The sequence below is a fragment of the Onychomys torridus genome, chromosome 2 (assembly GCF_903995425.1).
Source record: "Onychomys torridus chromosome 2, mOncTor1.1, whole genome shotgun sequence".
Taxonomy (NCBI): domain Eukaryota; kingdom Metazoa; phylum Chordata; class Mammalia; order Rodentia; family Cricetidae; genus Onychomys; species Onychomys torridus.
In genome coordinates, this window is record NC_050444.1 from 24,372,487 (window position 1) to 24,392,354 (window position 19,868).

The following is a 19,868-nucleotide window of genomic DNA, read 5'->3' on the forward strand; positions in this document are numbered from 1 at the left end:
GCCCCAAGAATAGGCACTTGAATTAGAGACCCTCCATATCACTCAATTAAGAGTCCTACAAAAATACTGAACAGAATGCTATAATACCTACACAGAGGACCTGGTGCAGACTGTGCAGGCCGTGTGCATGCTGCTTCAGTCTCTGTGAGTTCGTTCAAGCTGTGCTCCATTGATTTAGAGATCCCTGGTTTCCTGATGTCCCCTGTCCCCTCTGGCTCTTACATTTTTTCTACCATCTCTTCCACAGGATTCCCTTAGCTCAGGGGAGGAATTGGATATTATATATCTCTTGACAGCAATAGCATGCAATATTCACAGGTTGACCCGCACTTTTACAAAACAGTAATACTTAAGGAAGCCATAAATTTGAGAGGAAATGAGGAGACATAGGAGGCTTTATAGGGAGGGAGAAATTATATAATTCTATTTTAATTAAATTAAAAAATGAAATCATAAACAAAGACACTGTAGAGCTATTTTTTTTTCCTGAAAGTAACTATTCTACTATTCAAACCAAGGTTAGACAAATGTTAAGGTTAAATAAGGAGTTTGCCAAAAGTGTACAAAAAATGCCATCATGTACTCAAGCATGAATGAAAACTGAAATATTTTGCATCAGATATTATTGATCAAATTCCTATTCTAAAAAGAATCTAGCAGAGCTGAGCATTAAAGGTGGCACACACCTTTGTTCTCATCACAGAGGCAGGTAATCTCTGAGTTCATGGCCAGACTGGTCTACAGAGAAAAAGTTCTCTGACAGCAAGGGCTACACAGAGAAAACTTGTCCTGACCACCCCCTAAAACAATTAATTAACAATAAATAAACAAAAGAAAGTTGGTAGCATTGGTTTTCTTGTTTTAGCACTTTAATGTATGGTCTTTATAAGAAAATGTGAAATTTTAAGATTTTCGTGATTTTTGTTTGTTTTTTGTTTTGGTTTTTCGAGACAGGGTTTCTCTGTGTAGCTTTTCGTCTTTTCCTGGAACTCACTCTGTAGACCAGGCTGGCCTTGAAGTCATAGAGATCCACCTGGCTCTGCCTCCTGAGTGCTGGGATTACAGGCGTGCACCACCACCGCCGGGCAATTGTAAGATTTTCAATGGCACTGTATCTCCCCATTAGCTGCATCATTTCTTTTTTACCAACTGGCTAAATTGACAGAATTTTCTTGTGGATGAAGTCCCATCTTCCTCACTTTATATTAACTATCTGCAACTCCTGTGAGGTCCTGAGAGGAGGAGAGAATCCACCGTGGTTGGGAAGTCATACCATCATTGAGTTGGATGCAGAGCTCACAATGTATCTATAAACAGAAAGGGAATGATTGTGCTCCAATGCTTTCCTACTTTTGTATTCAGTCTAAAAGACAATAAGCTCAGGAAATGGTGTCATCAGTTTTATTAACCTAAACAAAATTAGGTCAACTGCCTCACAGGCATGCCCAGAGACATTTTTCCTGGATAATGCTACATCCTATTGACAACTAATATTAACCATAACAGTTGCATTTTCATATTGTTTGCTTCCTGTTTTCTTCTTGCTTCCTTTATAAGTAGAAAATTTTCTGATAGATTAGTTTATTCTGTTTTCATATAAAAATCTCTCACTTTGTCTAAAATTCTCTTTATATCTGACAATACAAAATTAAGGATTTCAATTGCTCTCATAATTTTCTCCCAAAATTTTACTTATTTGATTCATTCTTTTTTTGTAATAAAAACAATCTCACATTTATTGTCACCTGATGATAGCATAAGGGCCACAAAAAAATAAGGATAAATGTTTCAGACTGTGTTACCTTTAAAAACAGTAGGCTGTCTTCTTGACTTACCCTGTCCTTCACCATTTCTTATTGGAAATAGTTTGGAGCAGAGCAATATTATCACCTTTTTAGTGTGATCCTCCTCAGTTGTTTTCTTGACTGTTTTAGACTTAATCTCTTAAGTGTCATCTAATATGAGGTCCATATTCTCATCAAAGCCATTAACTCTCTATCTGCATAGTCGCTTGCAATATAGCAGCACCCAAATCCCAGAATTATTTTGCAAGTATTTGAAGATGAGGTTGATGGGCAGCATCATCACCATTTGAACTTCCTAGCTCTGGCCAAAGTAGGCCTGTGGTGTATGCTGATATTATATTTGAACTGAAATGTGATTTTATTTGTATGTTAATAAATAAAGTTGCCTGGAGGTCAGAGCTAATAGCAAGTCATACAAGAATCAGGGCGGTGGTGGCACACGCCTTTAATCCCAATCACATGACAGGAAGATCTTTGTGTGTTCAAGGATATAGCCAGCATGGAGACATACACCTTTAATCCCAATACCAAGCACAGAGACCTAGAGGTCTGTATAGACAGGCAGTGATGAGGCGGTCATGTGATTGGGTGTTCAACCAATGATAAGGCAGAACAAAAAGTCAATAAAAAAGACATACACAGGAAGTACTTTCTGAGGGGAAGGATGGCAGAGGCAGTGAAGGATAAGAAAGGGTTTTTGGTATCAGCTCTTAGCTACTGCTCTGACCTCTTGGGCGTGTAACTCTGCATTTGTATCTGTGTTCCTTATTGAATAAGATCATTACATCTATTATGGAAGAACTCACAAAGACCACACCTTGATTGACTCTTTAAAACTTTTCACTATATGTCATTCCAATGTATGGAACAGAACTTCTCAACAAGTGCACATTCTTAATGACAAACATGGGAGCTGGCTGTTGTTTAAAAGGTTCTACACGGGATTGTTAACTGTATCATTTCTTACCTTTTGTCTGCATGTTGTTTTAATATAATTTATTCTTTTTTGATTGTAAAATAAATCTTTCCTCAATTCCAGAATTTTATTGCAATATTTTATAAATAATGGCATATGTTTATCTACTTGACATTGTTCAAAGTATTCACTACTACACATTTGGTTTTATATTTTTAATAAATTATGAAAGTTTTAGTATCATAACCCATTTTTTTTCTCTTTTCAGTTACAAGGCTGAAAAACAGGGCAAATAGTATCCTTGCAAATGATCAAAGATGTAGGCACTGTGACTTTTATTAAACTCTAAAATAGCTATAGCCCTTTTGTTTCAAAGCTATTTATTTTATCACCAAGGAGCATAAATGAGATGTTTTGTGCTTTATTTCTTACTGCACTAAAAAGTTTGCCACAGAAAGTTCTAAAGTATGGGAATAACGTTAATCTTAAAACCTATTGAACTTGTCACCTACCATCCAACTATCATAGTTACAAAATTTTGCATGAGATAACACAATGAATAAAAAAATTATTATAATATAAATGCATTCTTAAGCAATATAATCATGTAATTTATTTAGCACCACTGAATTCTTATATATAATTAGGGGTTTCTTTAAAGAGTGGTCTGAATGGAACTAGGTTGGAAACATAGGACATCAGTGATTTCCTAGATCAACTCTTGAAATTATCAAACCAGGATAAAGGATAATGGCAATACCTAGACATAATGATTGAGTCAAAACACATCCAAAATCAATGTCTTCATTTAGCAAATGGTATTGAAATTTCTTCATATGAAAGAGGAGAAAATATACAAGCAAAAATGCATTGATAATTCATTTTTGCAAGTCTTGTATTTTATTAATTCTTTAAATATTTTGTACATATTGGACTCTGATCAGGGAATCAGTTGGTGGCTTTTAGATATTCTGGGCTCCCTGAACGCTGGCAAGTTCAGTACCCAGTCTCAATCCCAGATCTGCAGCAGACCAGCTACTGCAGCCTCCCTGGACCCTAGCACTCATCTGAGTGGGCCACAGAGATCTTCCCTACAAACTTTCTTCCCCCTACTACTTGCTTTGTTCCAGCCCCCAAATCCAGCTGACACTCCTTTTAAACCCACAGGCCACTTGGGCCAGGGAAGCAGGAAGGCTAATGGTAGATATTCACCTCTCCATCTGATCCTTCAAATCCAAATCCCCAGTCTCATCCCCACTTTCATGGAGACTTTCTGTTGTGGCCCCCCCTCACATTCTGCCCCCATCCCCAGGGGACTAACTATGCATATCATGGTGGAAAACATCCTTCATCCCTCCTGAGGACACCTTTATCCATACCCCCAGCCTAAAGGTAAGAAGTCAATACCCAGAAACACATTTTATATTGGATCCCCTACCACATTGGGCACATCTATCAGTACCTCAGAAGAATTTCCTATCAGGCAAAACACAACCACAAGACTAAAAAAACCAAGATAAAATAGAAACCAAGTGTAATGCCTCCAGAGGTTGTTTTATTGTACAGGATTCTTTTGAATATCCTGGGTTTTTTGTTTTTCCATATGAAGTTGAGTATTATTCTTTCCAGGTCTGTTTAGAATTTTGTTGGTAATTTGATGGGGATTGCGTTGAATCTGTAGATTGCTTTTGGTAAGATTGCCATTTTTACTATGTTAATACTGCCTATCCGTGAGCATGGGAGATCTTTCCATTTTCTGACATCTTCTTCAATTTCTTTTTTCAGGGACTTAAAGTTCTTGTCATATAGGTCATTCACATGCTCAGTTAGAGTTACCCCAAGGTATTTTATATCATTTGTGGCTATTGTAAAGGGTGATGTATCTCTGATTTCCTTCTCAGCCTGTTTGTCTACTGTATATAGGAGGGCTACTGATTTTTTTGAGTTGATCTTGTATCCTGCAATGTTGCTGAAGGTTTTTATTAGCTGTATCAGTTCCTTTGTTGAATTTTTGGGGTCACTCATGTATACTATCATGTCATCTGCAAATAGGGAGAGCTTGACTTCTTCCTTTCAAATTTGGATCCCCTTAATCTCTTTATGTTATCTTATAGCTCTGGCTAGAACTTCAAGTACTATATTGAATCAGTAGGGGAAGAGGGGACAGCCTTGCCTTATTCCTGATTTTAGTGGTATTGCTTTGATTTTCTCTCCATTTAATTTGATGTTGGCTGTTGGCTTGCTGTAGATTGCCTTTATTATGTTTAGGTATGTTCCCTGTATTCCTGATTGCTCCAAGACCTTTATCATGAAGGGGTGATGGATTTTATCAAATGCCTTTTCTGCATCTAGTGAGATGATCATGTGGTTTTTTCTTTGAGTTTGTTTATATGGTGTATTACATTGGTGGACTTTTGTATGTTGAACCACCCTTGCATCGCTGGGATGAAGCCTACTTGATCATGGTGGATAATTGTTTTCATGTGTTCTTGGAGTCTGTTTGCCAGAATTTTATTGAGTATTTTTGCATCAATGTTCACGAGGGAGATCGGTCTGTAGTTCTCTTTCTTTGTTGCAGCTTTGTTTGGTTTAGGAATCAGGGTAATTGTAGCCTCATAGAACGAGTTTAGTTATATACTTTCTGCTTCTATAGTGTGGAACAATTTAAAGACTATTGGTATTGAGTCTTCTTTGAAGATCTGGTAGAATTCTGCAGTGAAACCATCAGGTCCAGGGCTTTTTTTTGTTGGGAGACTTTTAATGATGGATTCTATTTTCTTAGGGGTTATTGGAATATTTAAATGGTTTATCTGGTCTTGATTTAACTTAGGTATGTGGTACCTATCCAGAAAATTATCCATTTCTTTTAGACTTTCCAGTTTTGTGGAGTAGAGGTTTCTGAAGCATGACCTGCTGATTCTCTGGATTTCCTCATTGTCTGTTGTTATGTCCCCCTTTTCATTTCTGATTTTGTGAATTTGGATGCTCTCTTTCTGTCTTTTGGCTAGTTTGGATAAGGGCTTATCTATCTTGTTGATCTTCTCAAAGAACCAACTCTTTGTTTCATTAATCCTTTGTATTGTTCTATTTATTTCTATTTTATTGATTTCAGCTCTCAATTTGATAATTTCCTGGCATCTGTTCCTCCTGGGACACTTTGCTTCTTCCTGTTCAAGGGCTTTCAGGTGTGCTGTCTAGTCACTAGCGTGAGATTTCTCCAGTTTCTTTATGTGGGTATTCAATGCTATGAATTTACCTTTTAGAACTGCTTTCAAAGTATCCCATAAGTTTGCATATGTGGTATATTCATATTCATTGATCTCTAGGAAATCTTTAATTTCTTTCTTTATTTCTTCCTTAACCCATTCAGTTGATTCAGTTGAGCAATATTCAGTTTCCATGAGATTGTAGGATTTCTGTAGTTTTTTGTTGTTGTTGTTGTTGTTGAAATCTAACTTTAAACCATGGTGGTCTGATAGAACACAGGAGGTTATCCCAATTGTTTTGTATCTGTTGATATTTGCTTTGTGGCCAAGTATGTGGTCGAATTTAGAGAAGGTTCCATGGGGTGCTGAGAAGAAGGTATATTCTTTTTTGTTTGGGTGGAATGTTCTGTAGATATCAATTAAGTCGATTTGAGCCATAACATCAGTTAATTCCATTATGTCTCTGTTAAGTTTCAATTTGGCCGATCTGTCCAGAGGTGAAAGTGGGGTGTTGAATTCTCCCACTATTAATGTGATTTAAGCTTTAATAATGTTTCTTTTACATATGTGGGTGCCCTTGTATTTGGGGCATAAATGTTCAGAATTGAGACTTCATCTTGGTAGATCTTTCCTGCAATGAGTATGTAATGTCCTTCATCATCTCTTTTGATTGATTTTAGTTTGAAGTCTGTTTATCTGGATATTAGGATGGCTACACCAGCTTGCTTCTTAAGACCATTTGATTGGAAAGTCTTTTCATAGCCTTTTATTCTTAGGAGGTGTATGTCTTTGAATTTGAGGTATGTTTCTTGTATGCAGCAGAAAGGTGGGTCCTGTCTTCATATCCATTCTGATAGTCTGTGTCTTTTTATAGGTGAATTAAGTCCATTGATATTAAGGGATATTAATGACCAGTGATTGTTCGTTCCTGTTGTTATTTTTATTTTTTGGTGGTAGTGTGTGTGTACTTCTCTTCTTTGGGGTTTACTGCTGTGGTGTTATCTATTGCCTGTGTTTTCATGGGTATATCTGCCTTCCTTAGGTTGGAATTTTCCTTCTAGTGCTTTCTGTAGGGCTGGATTTGTGGATAAGTATTGTTTAAATCTGGTTTTGTCTTGGAATGTCTTGTTCACTCCATCTATAATGATTGAAAGTTTTGCTGGGTATATTAGTCTAGGCTGCCATCCATGGTCTCTTAGTGTCTACATTATATCTGTCCAGGTCTTTCTGGCTTTCAAAGTCTCCATCAAGAAATTGGGTGCTATTCTGATGGGTTTGCCTTTATAAGTCACTTGGCCTTTTTCCTTTGCTGCCCTTAATATTCTTTCTTTATTCTGTATGTTTAGTTGTTTAATTATTATGTGGCGAGGGGACTTTTTTGGGGGGTCTAGTCTTTTTGGTGTTCTATAGGCTTCTTGTATCTTCATAGGCATTTCCTTCTTTAAGGTGGGAAAGTTTTCTTCTATGATCTTGTTAAATATATTTTCTGTGCCTTTGAGTTGGTATTCTTCTCCTTCCTCTATCCCTATTATTTGTAGGTTTGGTCTTTTCATTGTGTCCCAAATTTCTTGGACATTTTGGGTCATGACTTTGTTGGTTTTAGTGTTTTCTTTGACTGATGAATCTATTTCTTCTACTGTATCTTCAACACCAGAGATCCTCTCTTCCATTTCTTGCATTGAAGGGCAAGATTTGAGGTAAAGAAAGCTTAGGGGAGAATGAGATCCCAGCTGGATCAAGAACAGAAAGGGAGAAGGAGGAATAACAGACCATGATAAATGAAGACCACATGAGAACAGGAATAGGCAGAGTGCTTGAGAGGTCCCCCAAAATCCACAATGATACATCCTCTATAGACTGCTGGCAATGTTCGAGAGAAAGCCTGATCTGACCTAGTTGGGTGATCAGATGGCTAAACACCCTAACGGTTATGCTGGAACTCTCATTCAATAACTGATGGAAGTGGATGTAGAGATCCTCAGTCAGGCCCCAGATGGAGCTCCAGGTGTCCAACAGTCAAGAAAGAGGAGGGTCTACAAGAGCATGAATTGTTGAATCCAAGATTGCAAAAAACACAGGGATAAATAGCCAAACAAATGGAAGCACAGGAATTATGAACCAAAGGCTGTGGAGCCCCCAGCTGGATCAGGCCCTCTGGATAAGTGAGACAATTGAATAAATTGATCTGCTTAGGAGGCACCCAGTCTGTGGGACCAGGATCTGTCCTTAGTGCATGAGCTGGCTGTTTGAAACCTTGGGCTTACACAGGGACACTTTGCTCAGTCTGGAAGGAGGTGACAGGACCTGCCTGTACTGAATCCACCAGGTTTAAATGAATCCCCAGGGGTGCCTTGATCCTGGAGAACATGGGAATGGAGGGGAGAGGCTGGGGTACATGGGGGTGGGTGCGGGAGGGGGGAGGACAGGGGAACCCATGGCTGATGTATAAAATTTAAAACACATAATAATAAAGAAAAAAAAAAAGAAACCAAGTGTACCATGAATTCTAATTGTTCCTAGTAAAAACCAGGAGCCAAATATTTAGGTAACTGTTGAAAGATCAGAGAGACAAAGGAACAAGCCACAGCCACCTCTTACCTCACCAACTCCTCGGCCTAAATGGGAGTGAGTGTCTGTCTCCTCCTGATTTAAATTCTTCTCTCTACCTAGACATATTACTTCCTGTCTCCACCTTCCTAGTGCTGAGATTAAAGGCATGGGATCCCAAGTGCCGGAATCAAAAGTCTGTGCCACCACTGCCTGGCTCTGTTTCTCTTTTAGACTGGGTCCATCTTGTGTAGCCCATGGGCCTTGAACTCAGAGATCCACCTGCCTCTGCCTCTCAGGCACTGGGATTAAAGGTGTGTGCCACCACTGCCTATTCTCTATGGCTAACTAGTGGCTTAATTCTGCACTCTGATCTTCAGACAAGATTTATTTGTTAGATCACAAACAAAATATCCCCACAACCAGAGAACAATATGTCCACTAACAAAGACAAGACCAGATATTAACACCTAGAATTATGATCTTCCCAAATCCAGATGCTTAGACACCAGCATAAAAATATATCAATAATACCCAGGACAATAAGTCTCCACTAGTGCTCAGCAATCCTACCAAAGATGGCCTTGAGTATTACAACATAGCTGAAGTACAAAAAAAATCCTTTAAATAATCTTCATGTCTATGATATAGGATATAAATCCTTCAAGAGGAAAGGAAAAAAAAAACCTTAAACAAATCTGTGAAAACACAAACAGTGGAAAGAAATGAATGAAACTGCTCAAGACATAAAAGTTGAAATAGAATTAATACAGAAAACCCAAACTGATGGAAATCTGGCAAACAAAAATACAGAAACTTGAACAAGAACCACAGAGGCAAGCTTCAACAACAAGAATACAAGAATCTTAGGCATTGAAGACACGATTTGAAATAAAAAAATTGTTATCATGGTCAAAGAAACTGCTAACATAAAAAAGTCCTAATGCTAACATCCAAAATATCTGGAACATTATGAAAGGATAAAACATAAGAATAACAGGAATAGACAAAGGAAAAAAAACCTCAAAGACACAGGAAATATTTCCAAAAAAACATTGAAGAAAATATCCCTAGCCTAAAGAAGGATATGTCTATAAAGGTACAAGAAGTATATAGAACACCAAACAGAATAGAAAAGAAACTCCCCTTGGCACATAATCAAAATACTAAACGTAGAGAACAAAGAAAGAATATTGAAAGCTACAAGAAGAAAATCAAGTAAGATATAAAGGCAGATCTATTAGAATAACACCTAATTTTTCAACAGAGACTGAAATGCAAAAAAGCTTAGACAGATGTGATACAGACTCTAAAATCCATCCCAGACAGCTATACTCAGCAAAATTTTTGATGGCTATAGATGGAGAAAATAAATACTCTATGATTAAGTCAAATATAAGCAGTTAAGTCATACAGAGGTGCCAAGAAGAAAACTTCAAACTAAGGAGGTTGATGCAACCATGAAAACACAACCCATAAATAATGCCAGACTGGAAAATCAAAAGTAGAGAAATACACACACAAACACATACCACCATCACTACCAATGCCATCACTAACAGCAAACTAATAGGGATTTTAAAAAGTTGCTATCTCTCAATATCAATGGTCTCCATTCCACCAATAAAAAGACAAACTAAGACTAACAGAAAGGATATGAAAACAGGATTTATCCTGCTGCATCCAGGAAACATTCCTTACCATCAAGGATAGACATTACTTCAGGGTAAATAAAGAGTTGGAAAAAGACATTACAAGCAAATGAACTTCAGAAGTGCACTGATACAGCCATTTTAATATCTAACCAAAGGGACTTAAAACCAAAATTAATCAGAAGAGATAGGAAAGTATACTACATATTTATTAAAGTAAAATTTCACCAAGATGGCATTTTCAATTTTTAGCATCTGTGCCCCAAATATAAGGAGCCCTGAGGTTTGTAAAGGAAACACAACTACAACTTACATTACATATTGACCCTAATGCACTGATTGTGGGAGACTTCAGTTCCCCAATCCTGTCAATAGAGAGATCAGCTAAACAAAAAATAAACAAATGATGGAGCTAATAGATGTTATAAATTAATATACCTAACAGATATTCACAGAACATTCACTATAGCACAAAAGAATGTACAATTTTCTGTTCCTCCTTACCTTCTTGTAGGAAGGAATGGGGGGGGGGTGGGAGGGTGAGGCTGGAGGGGTAGGAGGAAGGAAGAGGGTAATATTTGGTATGTAAAATGAATAAAATATTTTTTTCTTAATAAAAAATACACAGAAAAAAAAAAGAATGTACCATTATCTCTGCAACTCATGGAACTTTTCCCAACACTGACCACATACTTAGAACACAAAACAAGTACCACCAGACACAGGAAATGGAAATAACCCTCTGAATCCTATTAGTTCACCATGGATTAAAGCTGAATATCAGAAACAACAGGAAGCTTGCAAACTTATGGAAACAGAAAAACTCACTAAGAAATGAAAAGTGGGTCAAGAGAGAATAGAAGAAAGAAATTAAAGACTTCCTAAAATTTAATGAAAATGAATATGGAACATAGCCAGCATGAAGGTCACAATGAATTCCATGCTGCAGCAACTTCATGGCATTAAGTGTCTACACACAAAATAATAATCTGTAAGATATTATACTAGCAATGTAAGAGCACACCTGAAGGTTCTAGAACAAAATGTAGAAATCATATCCAAAAGAAAGCAAGAAATAATCAAACTGAAATAGAAACTAAAATAACACAAAGAATCAATGAAAGAACGAGGTCTTTGAGAAAATCAATAAAGTTAACAAACCCTTATTCAAACTAACTAAAATGTAGGAAGAGAACATCCAAATTAACACATTTAGAAATAAAAAGGTGTCATAACAACAAATACCAAGGAAATCCAAAGAACCATTTGGACATACTTTAAAACCTGGAGTACACCAAATTGGAAAATCTAAAGAAATAGAAAATTTTATATCTGACAGAAGGTTAGCATCTATAATAAAAAAATAACCAAAAATATTCTAAATATTAAGAGATAAAATTTAAATTTTACTTTAAAATTCTCTAATACTTCCTCACTTTTAGTTATGTTCCTACAGTTCTTTCATAGTATAAAAACATGGCTATATTTCACTTCACATTTTTTCATATCCATTTTGTACCTATTTAAAGAAAATAATGTTTTTATTATGGAAATGAATAAAATATGCAGATTTTGATTCAGTGACTAATTTCATGTGTTTTTTTTTAAATTTTTATTTTCTGTGACTTATTCCTTTCCTTAATCTCTTTCCAACCCTGTCCTCACCTCATCCTTCCCATGTTACACTTGCTTGTCCATTATTCTCTCTTTTTTTCTTAATACCATCTGCATTCTATCACCCTCTCCTTGAACCTCAACATGGCATCAAATACTTTCCTGACTTCTATGGGCACTCCAATTTTAGCACACATACTGAAAGATTCACAGCTACAATCCATAAATGAGTGAGAATATGAGTTGTTCAATATTTGGTTCTGAGTTACCTCATTCAGAATTATTTTAAGTACTGTCCATTTACCTGAGAATTTTATTTTTCTTGCAGTGAATACTATTCCATTATATATTAACCAGTATATGGTATATTCCAGTATATGTTAACCACAATTTTCATTATCCTTTTGACAATTGATGCTTATCTAGACTATTATCATTACCTGGCCATTGTGAATAAAGCATCAATGAATGTGGGTGAGAAAGGATCTCTGTAGTGGGACATAAAGTGTTTTGGGGACTTCCCCAGGTGTCTACAAGGAAGACCCTAGCAATACTGGGTACATAACCTGTACTGGCCATCTACTGTTACCAGAATTGGTGCCTGGCCCAATTGTCATCAGAGTGTCATCATCCAACAACTGATGGAAACAAATGCAGAGACCAAGAGCCAAGCATTATTCAGAGTTTAGGAATCCTGCGGGGAACAGGAAAAAGGAGTGTAGAAGCCAAAAGGGTTAAGGATACCACAGGAAGGCTCACATAAGCAACTAACTTGGGTTCATAGGGGCTGGCAAAGACTGAGCAAACAACCAGGGAGCCTGTAAGTGACTGACCTAGGCACTCTGCATATATGATCAGTTGTATAGCTTGGTCCTTTTATGGGACTCCAAGCAGCTGGAACAGGAACTGTCTCGACTCTTCCGTTGGAAGCCTAGAGCAGGGGACTTTCCCAGGAGTCTACAAGGAAGACTCTAGCAATACTGGGTACATAGCCTGTACTGGCCATCTACTGTTACCAGAATTGGCTTTGGAGACCCTACTTCTCATACTGCGTTGCCTTGCCCAGCCTTAATACAAGGAGAGGTGCTTAGTCTTACTGTAACTTGATATGCCATGTTTTATTGATACTCACAGGAGACTTTCCCTTTCCTGGATGGAGATGGAAGAGGAGAGGATTGGGAGGTGGGAGGCAGGGATGGGGGAAAGGGACTAGGAAGGGAAGATGGGCAGGTGGCTGTGGCCCGGATAAAAATAGATGAATTTTTTTTTAAGTAAAAAAAAAAAAAAGAATATCTTTTTTATTAAACTATTAGAGTCTATGAAACAAACAAGAATAAGAATTAAAACAGTTATTTTGTTTAAAAGTATCTGCAGCAAGAAGATCCTTTTTTTTTTCTTTTGGCTTTTTGAGACAGGGATTCTCTGTGTAGATTTGCCCCTTTTCTAGAACTGACTCTGTAGCCCAGGCTGGCCTCGAACTCACAGACATCCACCTGCCTCTGTCTCTCAAGTGCTGGAATTAAAGGCAGGTGCCACCACTGCCTAGCTTACAAGAAGATTCTTAAATTATTTTTGCTGATATAAATATATATATAAATATGCTGTAAGCATTATTATAGTTTTGATTTCCTGTAAATATAATATTAAATGGATGAATTGAGACGTTAAAATTACAGTTTCAGACTGGGCAGCATTTAATCATGAAAGTTTAAATTGGAAGGTGTGTAAATTTCTTCAACTGAAGTTTATCAAGTTTCTCTTTCTGTAGCCTGGAAGTGACCTTATCTAGTATGGTGGCAATTGGAAAGTTCAATGTATGTCTGTGGTTTCTGAAGGTCATCATAACTCTCACTTTGGTGCATCCCTGATGAGTTTGATGATTTAAATACAACAAATGATGATGACTAATTAATTCAGGATAGGTCTTGTAAGTAGATATCCTGTTTGCTTAAAGAGGGAACACTTTAAAGGTTGAGGACCATTACAATCATTTAATTTCTATTGCAAATATTGTCAATTCTCACAAGTTTTACATATGTGCTACTATGCCAAAGTTGTAACTGAGTTCTCTCACAGAATTGTAAATGATAAAGGTTGATATATATTTACTATCTTTGCTTCATTATATTTATAATGAAACATTAGTTTCAAGATTTAGAAACTCTAGACTATGCAGGTATGGTTACATATACAGATACATTCTGTTTTCATTTTTCTACTATGAAAATGAACATATTTGTGGTATAAAAAAGAAAGTTTTGAAATAGACATATATTGGGAAATGGATACATCAAGCAAGTTGTTTTGCATTTATTCAAATAGGTATACTTTTCTCAGTTTCTATTTTGATTTTTATATATTTCATTTGTAAAGATTACATACAATTTGCAATTTTATGCTGGGGTTATTTATTTAATAGTTCAGTCTCTTCCATATCTCATTGGCAGTCTTCATTTTTAAAGTTGAAAAATATTACATCATTCATACACCTGTCATCTTTATCCCTTTGTCTGTTGATACTAAGTTGATTTCATACCCTGGCTATCATGAAGAATGTTGTGATGAATCTTACAGTCAAGTATTTTATGGAAAAACTGATTTAATATTCATTACATATATTCAGTAGCAGGATTGTGAGGTAATAGGAGAATTGTTTATTTTTTGAGACATCTCCACACTATTTTCCATAAGGATGCTTGCTTCCTATGGATTGCTCAGCCCACCCTCTTATAGAACCCAGGACCAGAAGCCCAGGGATCATACCACTTGCTACAGGCTGGACCTTTCTCCATTGATTGCTAAATGAGAAAATGCCTTACAACTGGATCTCATCAATTCATTTCCTGCACTAAGGCTCCTTCCTTTGATGACTGTAACTTGTGTCAAGTTGACACACAAAACCAGCCAGTAAAAATGAACCCTTTTCAACTTGACACACAGCTACATCACTATTAAGCCACAACCTTTCCTTTCTTACTCATCCCCAAAATCCCAAATTAAAATCATAAATAATTTTAAAAGTCACACAGTCTTTACAAATTTCAATACATTAATATTTCAGTTGTTTTAAAATATCCAATCTCTTTGGAAAGTTCAGGTCTTTCATCCATTGGCTCCTTTAAAAATCAAAATTAAATACCTTCTTCAAGAGGGAAGAGCCAGACACCAGCACAATCTGAACCAAGCAAAACCAAATTGCAACAGTATATATAACTCAATGTCCAATTATCTGGGATCTAATCCAGATTTTCTGGACTCCTGCAAAGAAAGGGTTTGAGTCACTTTTCTAGCTCTGGCCTCTGTAGCGCATACAGCTGTTCTTGGTGACCATTCAATGATAATGGCATCTCCAAAATGCTGGGGTCTTAAGCTGCAACTAGCCTGCACTTTCACTAATAGCCTCTCATAGGCTCTCCTCATGGTGCCAAGCCTCAACTTCTTTTCATAATCAATTCAGTCCTGGGTCTTCAACTGCCACTGAAGCTGCACCTATACCACTGGTCTTTCCTGGCCTTTCATAACACCAAACCTAACTGCTTTCCATAACACCATTCATGCCTTCAAAACAAGTACCACCTGCATGACTCTTACATGTTACCAAGTCTGGTTGCTAGCAAGAAGCACAATCTTATGCACATCTGGAACATAGCTTTTCTGTGCACTCAAGAAACACTTCCCATATTTCACCTCAGTGATGCTGGTTTCTTCTTAATCACTGCAAATTACTTAGCTCTAACTGACCAGCATCAAGTATCCCAGCAAAGTAAAATTTTGCTTTAGTAATTCTATTATCTTGTTAATAACAGCTTATTCTTCAGTCCCAGCTAACAAGAACCATGGTTTCTTAATTTAAAATAAGAAATGGCCCTGATAGAATATTTAAGTTTTCCTCTTAAACTTCTCAAGCCAACCCTCCATTTTTACACTGCTTTTAACATTCTTATATTCCTCCAAGCTCCTATAGAACATCAATGAGCTTTTAACACTCAATGGCTCTTCTGGCCAAATGTTCCAAAATTCTTCCACAATCCCCTCTAAAAAGGATGGTCAAATCTGTCACGGCAAGACTCTACTACACTGGTACCAATATCTCTTAGTCAAGGTTACTATTACTGTGACAAAACACCATGGCCTACAAGCAAGTTGGAGAGGAAAGGATTTATTTGGCTAATACTTCAACATTGCTGTTCAATATTGAAGGAGGTCAGAATAGGAACTCCCAGGAGGATCCCAGAGGTAGGAGTTGATGTAGAGATCATGGAGAGGGGTTGCTTACTGCTTTGCTTCCCATGGCTTGCTCATCCCATCTTCTTATAGAACCCAAAACCAACAGCACAAGGATGGCACCATCCAACATGGGCTAGGCCCTCCCTCAATGATCACTAAATGAGAAAATGCCTTATAGCTGGATGTCATGGTGGCATTTCTCAACTGAGGCTCCTTCCTCTGATGACTATAGTTTGTGACAAGGTGACATGCAAAAACTATCCAGTACACAGTCTAAGTTATCTGGAGAATGGAAGGGAGGCTTTACTCTCCACTGCATTGGCTTGACTAAACATTGAGAGGAATTTCACCACCACTTGGTTTCTGCATGAAAGCAGCTTGAATATTTACTTGGTGCAATTGCCTAAACACTTGTTTCTGACAATTAGTTGCCTTGAAAATTAGTTATTGAATATTATGTTCTTCTCAGGAAATCTCTACAGTCACTTGCAGTAAAATCTTGAGTCCTGCAAAGCCTAAAGGTCCAGACTTATTCATCACTTCCTCTCCCCTTGCAAACTTCCGTCAGAGTCTAGCTGAGTATATTGATTTATTGGAGAACATTGTAACACTGGTAACGCTAACATCTATTTTCTAATGACATATGTTTTATAAAGTCAATATCCACCATTCTGAAATTAAATTGTCAATAATTTAATCCACAAATATACTTTCAGAGCAAATAAGTATAACAAGAAAGATAGAAAACAAACCAAGGCAGTTCATAGTTAATTAATCTTTGTGAAATATATAAAATGCTTTAAGAAAATTCCAGAAAGACCTTAAAAAAGGACTAAGATATGCAGTTACAAGGAAAGTCACCAAAATAAGGTTACAACAAATGAGACAGATAGAAGCATGCTGCTTTTGTAACTTTGTTATGACATGATTTTCTAAAGGTAAATATGAAAAGAATGTTGCTAACTAGATTTTATTTTATTTGCTTTTCCTTGAAAAAAATATCATTTTCCTAACTGTGAGTGAGAATCTCCATTCTAGGAACATCAAAAGAGCAACAGATTGAGAATTAATATTAATAAGGCTTCTTAAGAGCAGAGGCTGTCAGTTTCTAATAAAATTTCAGTTATGTAGTTTCATTTATTCAAAAACATATTAATTCAAATTAAGCATGTGTCCTCAGGAGATGAGTATGGTAGATGTTCTTTCTCAGTAAGACAAAGAAAAACAAAACAAAACTCTCTAATTCATCTCATGAGGATTTGGAAATATATATGGAGACATGAAACATACATTAAACAAATATAAGAAATTCCTACTCTGTGTCATAGCAGATGCTTAATGAATAAAAAATCATGCGGGTTTTCAATAAAAATCCTCAATTAAATATGTTTCCTTAGAAGAAATGAATATAAAAATGTAAAACAAGACCAAGGATTCAGATAGTCAGTGACATTCCAGGAATCTAAGGAGCATAGTAACTCAGATATGGAAGGGTATGGAAAGGGTCCCAGTGGCTTTTACTTTCAACTTTCACTTAGAAACAGACACTAGAAATGATTAGCAGGTGATATAGCTCTTGAGTATAAGGTTATTCAAATAAACAGACAACACAGAAATAACTCTAGCTCTGGACATGACTTTAATACACATAATTTGTGGAGAAATACAGTAGACAAATATGACCCTGAAGCTTATGCATGATATACTTTTAATGATACTCACTATGTACAGAACACATGTGAAACACAAAAACAACCTTTCTTCTTGAGAACCCCTCTCCTTTGCAGTAATTCTGCATATGTTTTTGGATTATTCTGTTGGGTGAATTTCAGAGTAGTGCATATTCTTCTCCCTGACTTATTTCTGTACTTAGTATTTATGTACGTGCATAATCATGAACACTCATAATTTGGGTTACTGTTTTATGTCTGGTCATTAAAATGTTTTTCAATTAAATTGCCTGTTGTTCTAACTTATTCGTGTGTGTGTGTGTGTGTGTGTGTGTGTGTGTGTGTGCTGTGTGATTGTGTATGTCTGTGTTCTGTCATCTGCAAGGCACTAGGTTGACTTGACTAAAGTGAGGCCTAAATGGAGAAACATAAGACACTTGTACAAATTGTCTGGGATGAAGTGGGCTGTGTGGTGTGATGGAGATGCACTAACAGCAAACAAGAAACTCAGCACATTTATCATATACTGCAAAACCAAAGACACAGGTAGGTTAGCTTTTCTGAGTAGGAGTTCTCTGTAATGGAACAGTCTCAATTTGCAGTCCTCCTGGAGACAGCTGTGGTTGATGATGCCTGCATACACACTCTGGTTTCAGCAAAAGGTCAATGATTCATTAACACTAGTGCTTAGACCAGATGAAGGTTTTGCCATTTCCATGAGTCTGAGGTATTACAGTCCTCAATATGACAGGGTTCATGTCAATAATAAATATTCATTCAGGACTTCATCTGCCCCCTATGTCTGTCTGTCTGTACACATCTGTTTGAACATAAGTATGTCATTGTACATGTGTGCATGTTTTTTTCTCCTTTTTTATTTATTATATTTGTGTTTCAATTTTACACATCAGTCATGGGTTCCCCTGTTATCCCCACTCCCGCCCATGCCACTACCTTCTCCCCAGCCCCTCCCCTCCATTCCCATCTCCTCCAGGGCCAAGACTCTCCTGGAGATTCAATTCAACCAAGTGGATTCAGTACAGGCAGGTCCAGTCCCCTCCTTCCAGGCTGAGCAAAGCATCCCTGTGTAAGCCCATGGTTCAAACAGCCAGGTCATGCACTAAGGATAGGTCTGGGTCCCACTGGCTGGGTGCCTCCCAAATAGTTCAAGCTATTCAATTGTCTCATTTATCCAGAGGGCCTCCACAGCTTTTGGTTCATAATTCATGTGTTTCCATTAGTTTACATGTTTTAAGAGCAGGTAAAATATGTCTCAGCAAAGGCAATTTTTTTTAAAGGAGTTCTAAATCAGTTTTGCATTAGAAAAGTATCTTAGGATCAGGCAGTGGTAGTGAACACCTTTAATCCCAGCAGAGTTAGGTGGATCTTTGAAATCAAGACCAGCCTGGTCTACAGAGTGAGTCCTAGGACAGCCAGTGCTATACAGAGAAACACTGTCTCAAAAAAAGAAGGAGACAGGAATAGAGGGGAGGGGAGGGGGGGAAGGTGGGGGTGGAGGCAGGAGAGGGGAGGATGGGGGAAACCCATGGCTGATACGTAAAACTAAAGCACAAATATAATAATAATAAAAAAGAAAAGTATTTTCTTAAATATTCTAAAAAAATTACATTTTATTATTAATGGGATAGCTAAGTTGTGATCCCTAGTAGCCAGTTATAATACATGATATCTGAACATGGCATCTACTTTCTTGGTGTAATTTTCATTTTTATAAAGTTTGTTTTGTTTATATTTATGTGTAGGTATGTGAAACCATGCAGTGACCCATACACATATCCATGCAGGTGCCCATGGAGGTCATAGAGGGAAGAGAATTCCCTGAAACTAAAATTAGAGGTGGTTGTGTGCTGTGGCATAATGCTCCTGTTCACTGATTTAATAAAATTCTGATTAGCCAGTAGCCAGGCAGGAAGTAGAGGTGGGATAAGCAGACAAGGAGAATTCTGAGAAATGGAAGGCTGAGTCAGAAGTTGCCAGCCAGACACAGAGGAAGCAAGATGACAAGGTAGAATTGAGAAAAGGTACTAAGCCAAGTGGCTAAACAAAACTAAGAATTATGGGTTAATTTAAGTGTAAGAACTAATCAGTAATAAGCCTGAGCTAATGGTTGTATAGTTCATAAATAATATTAAGCCCCTGTGTATTTACTTGGGTCTGAGCAGCTGGAGGACCTGAGGGTACACAGGAAAACTTACAACTACAAATGGCAC

The 19,868-nt window shown here is 37.1% G+C and overlaps 1 pseudogene; it reads right to left on the reverse strand.

Moving 5' to 3' along the window:
• Window positions 1-1,843: 1,843 nt before the first annotated feature.
• LOC118577497 lies at window positions 1,844-15,160 on the reverse strand (annotated as a pseudogene).
• Between the last annotated feature and the right edge of the window lie 4,708 nt (window positions 15,161-19,868).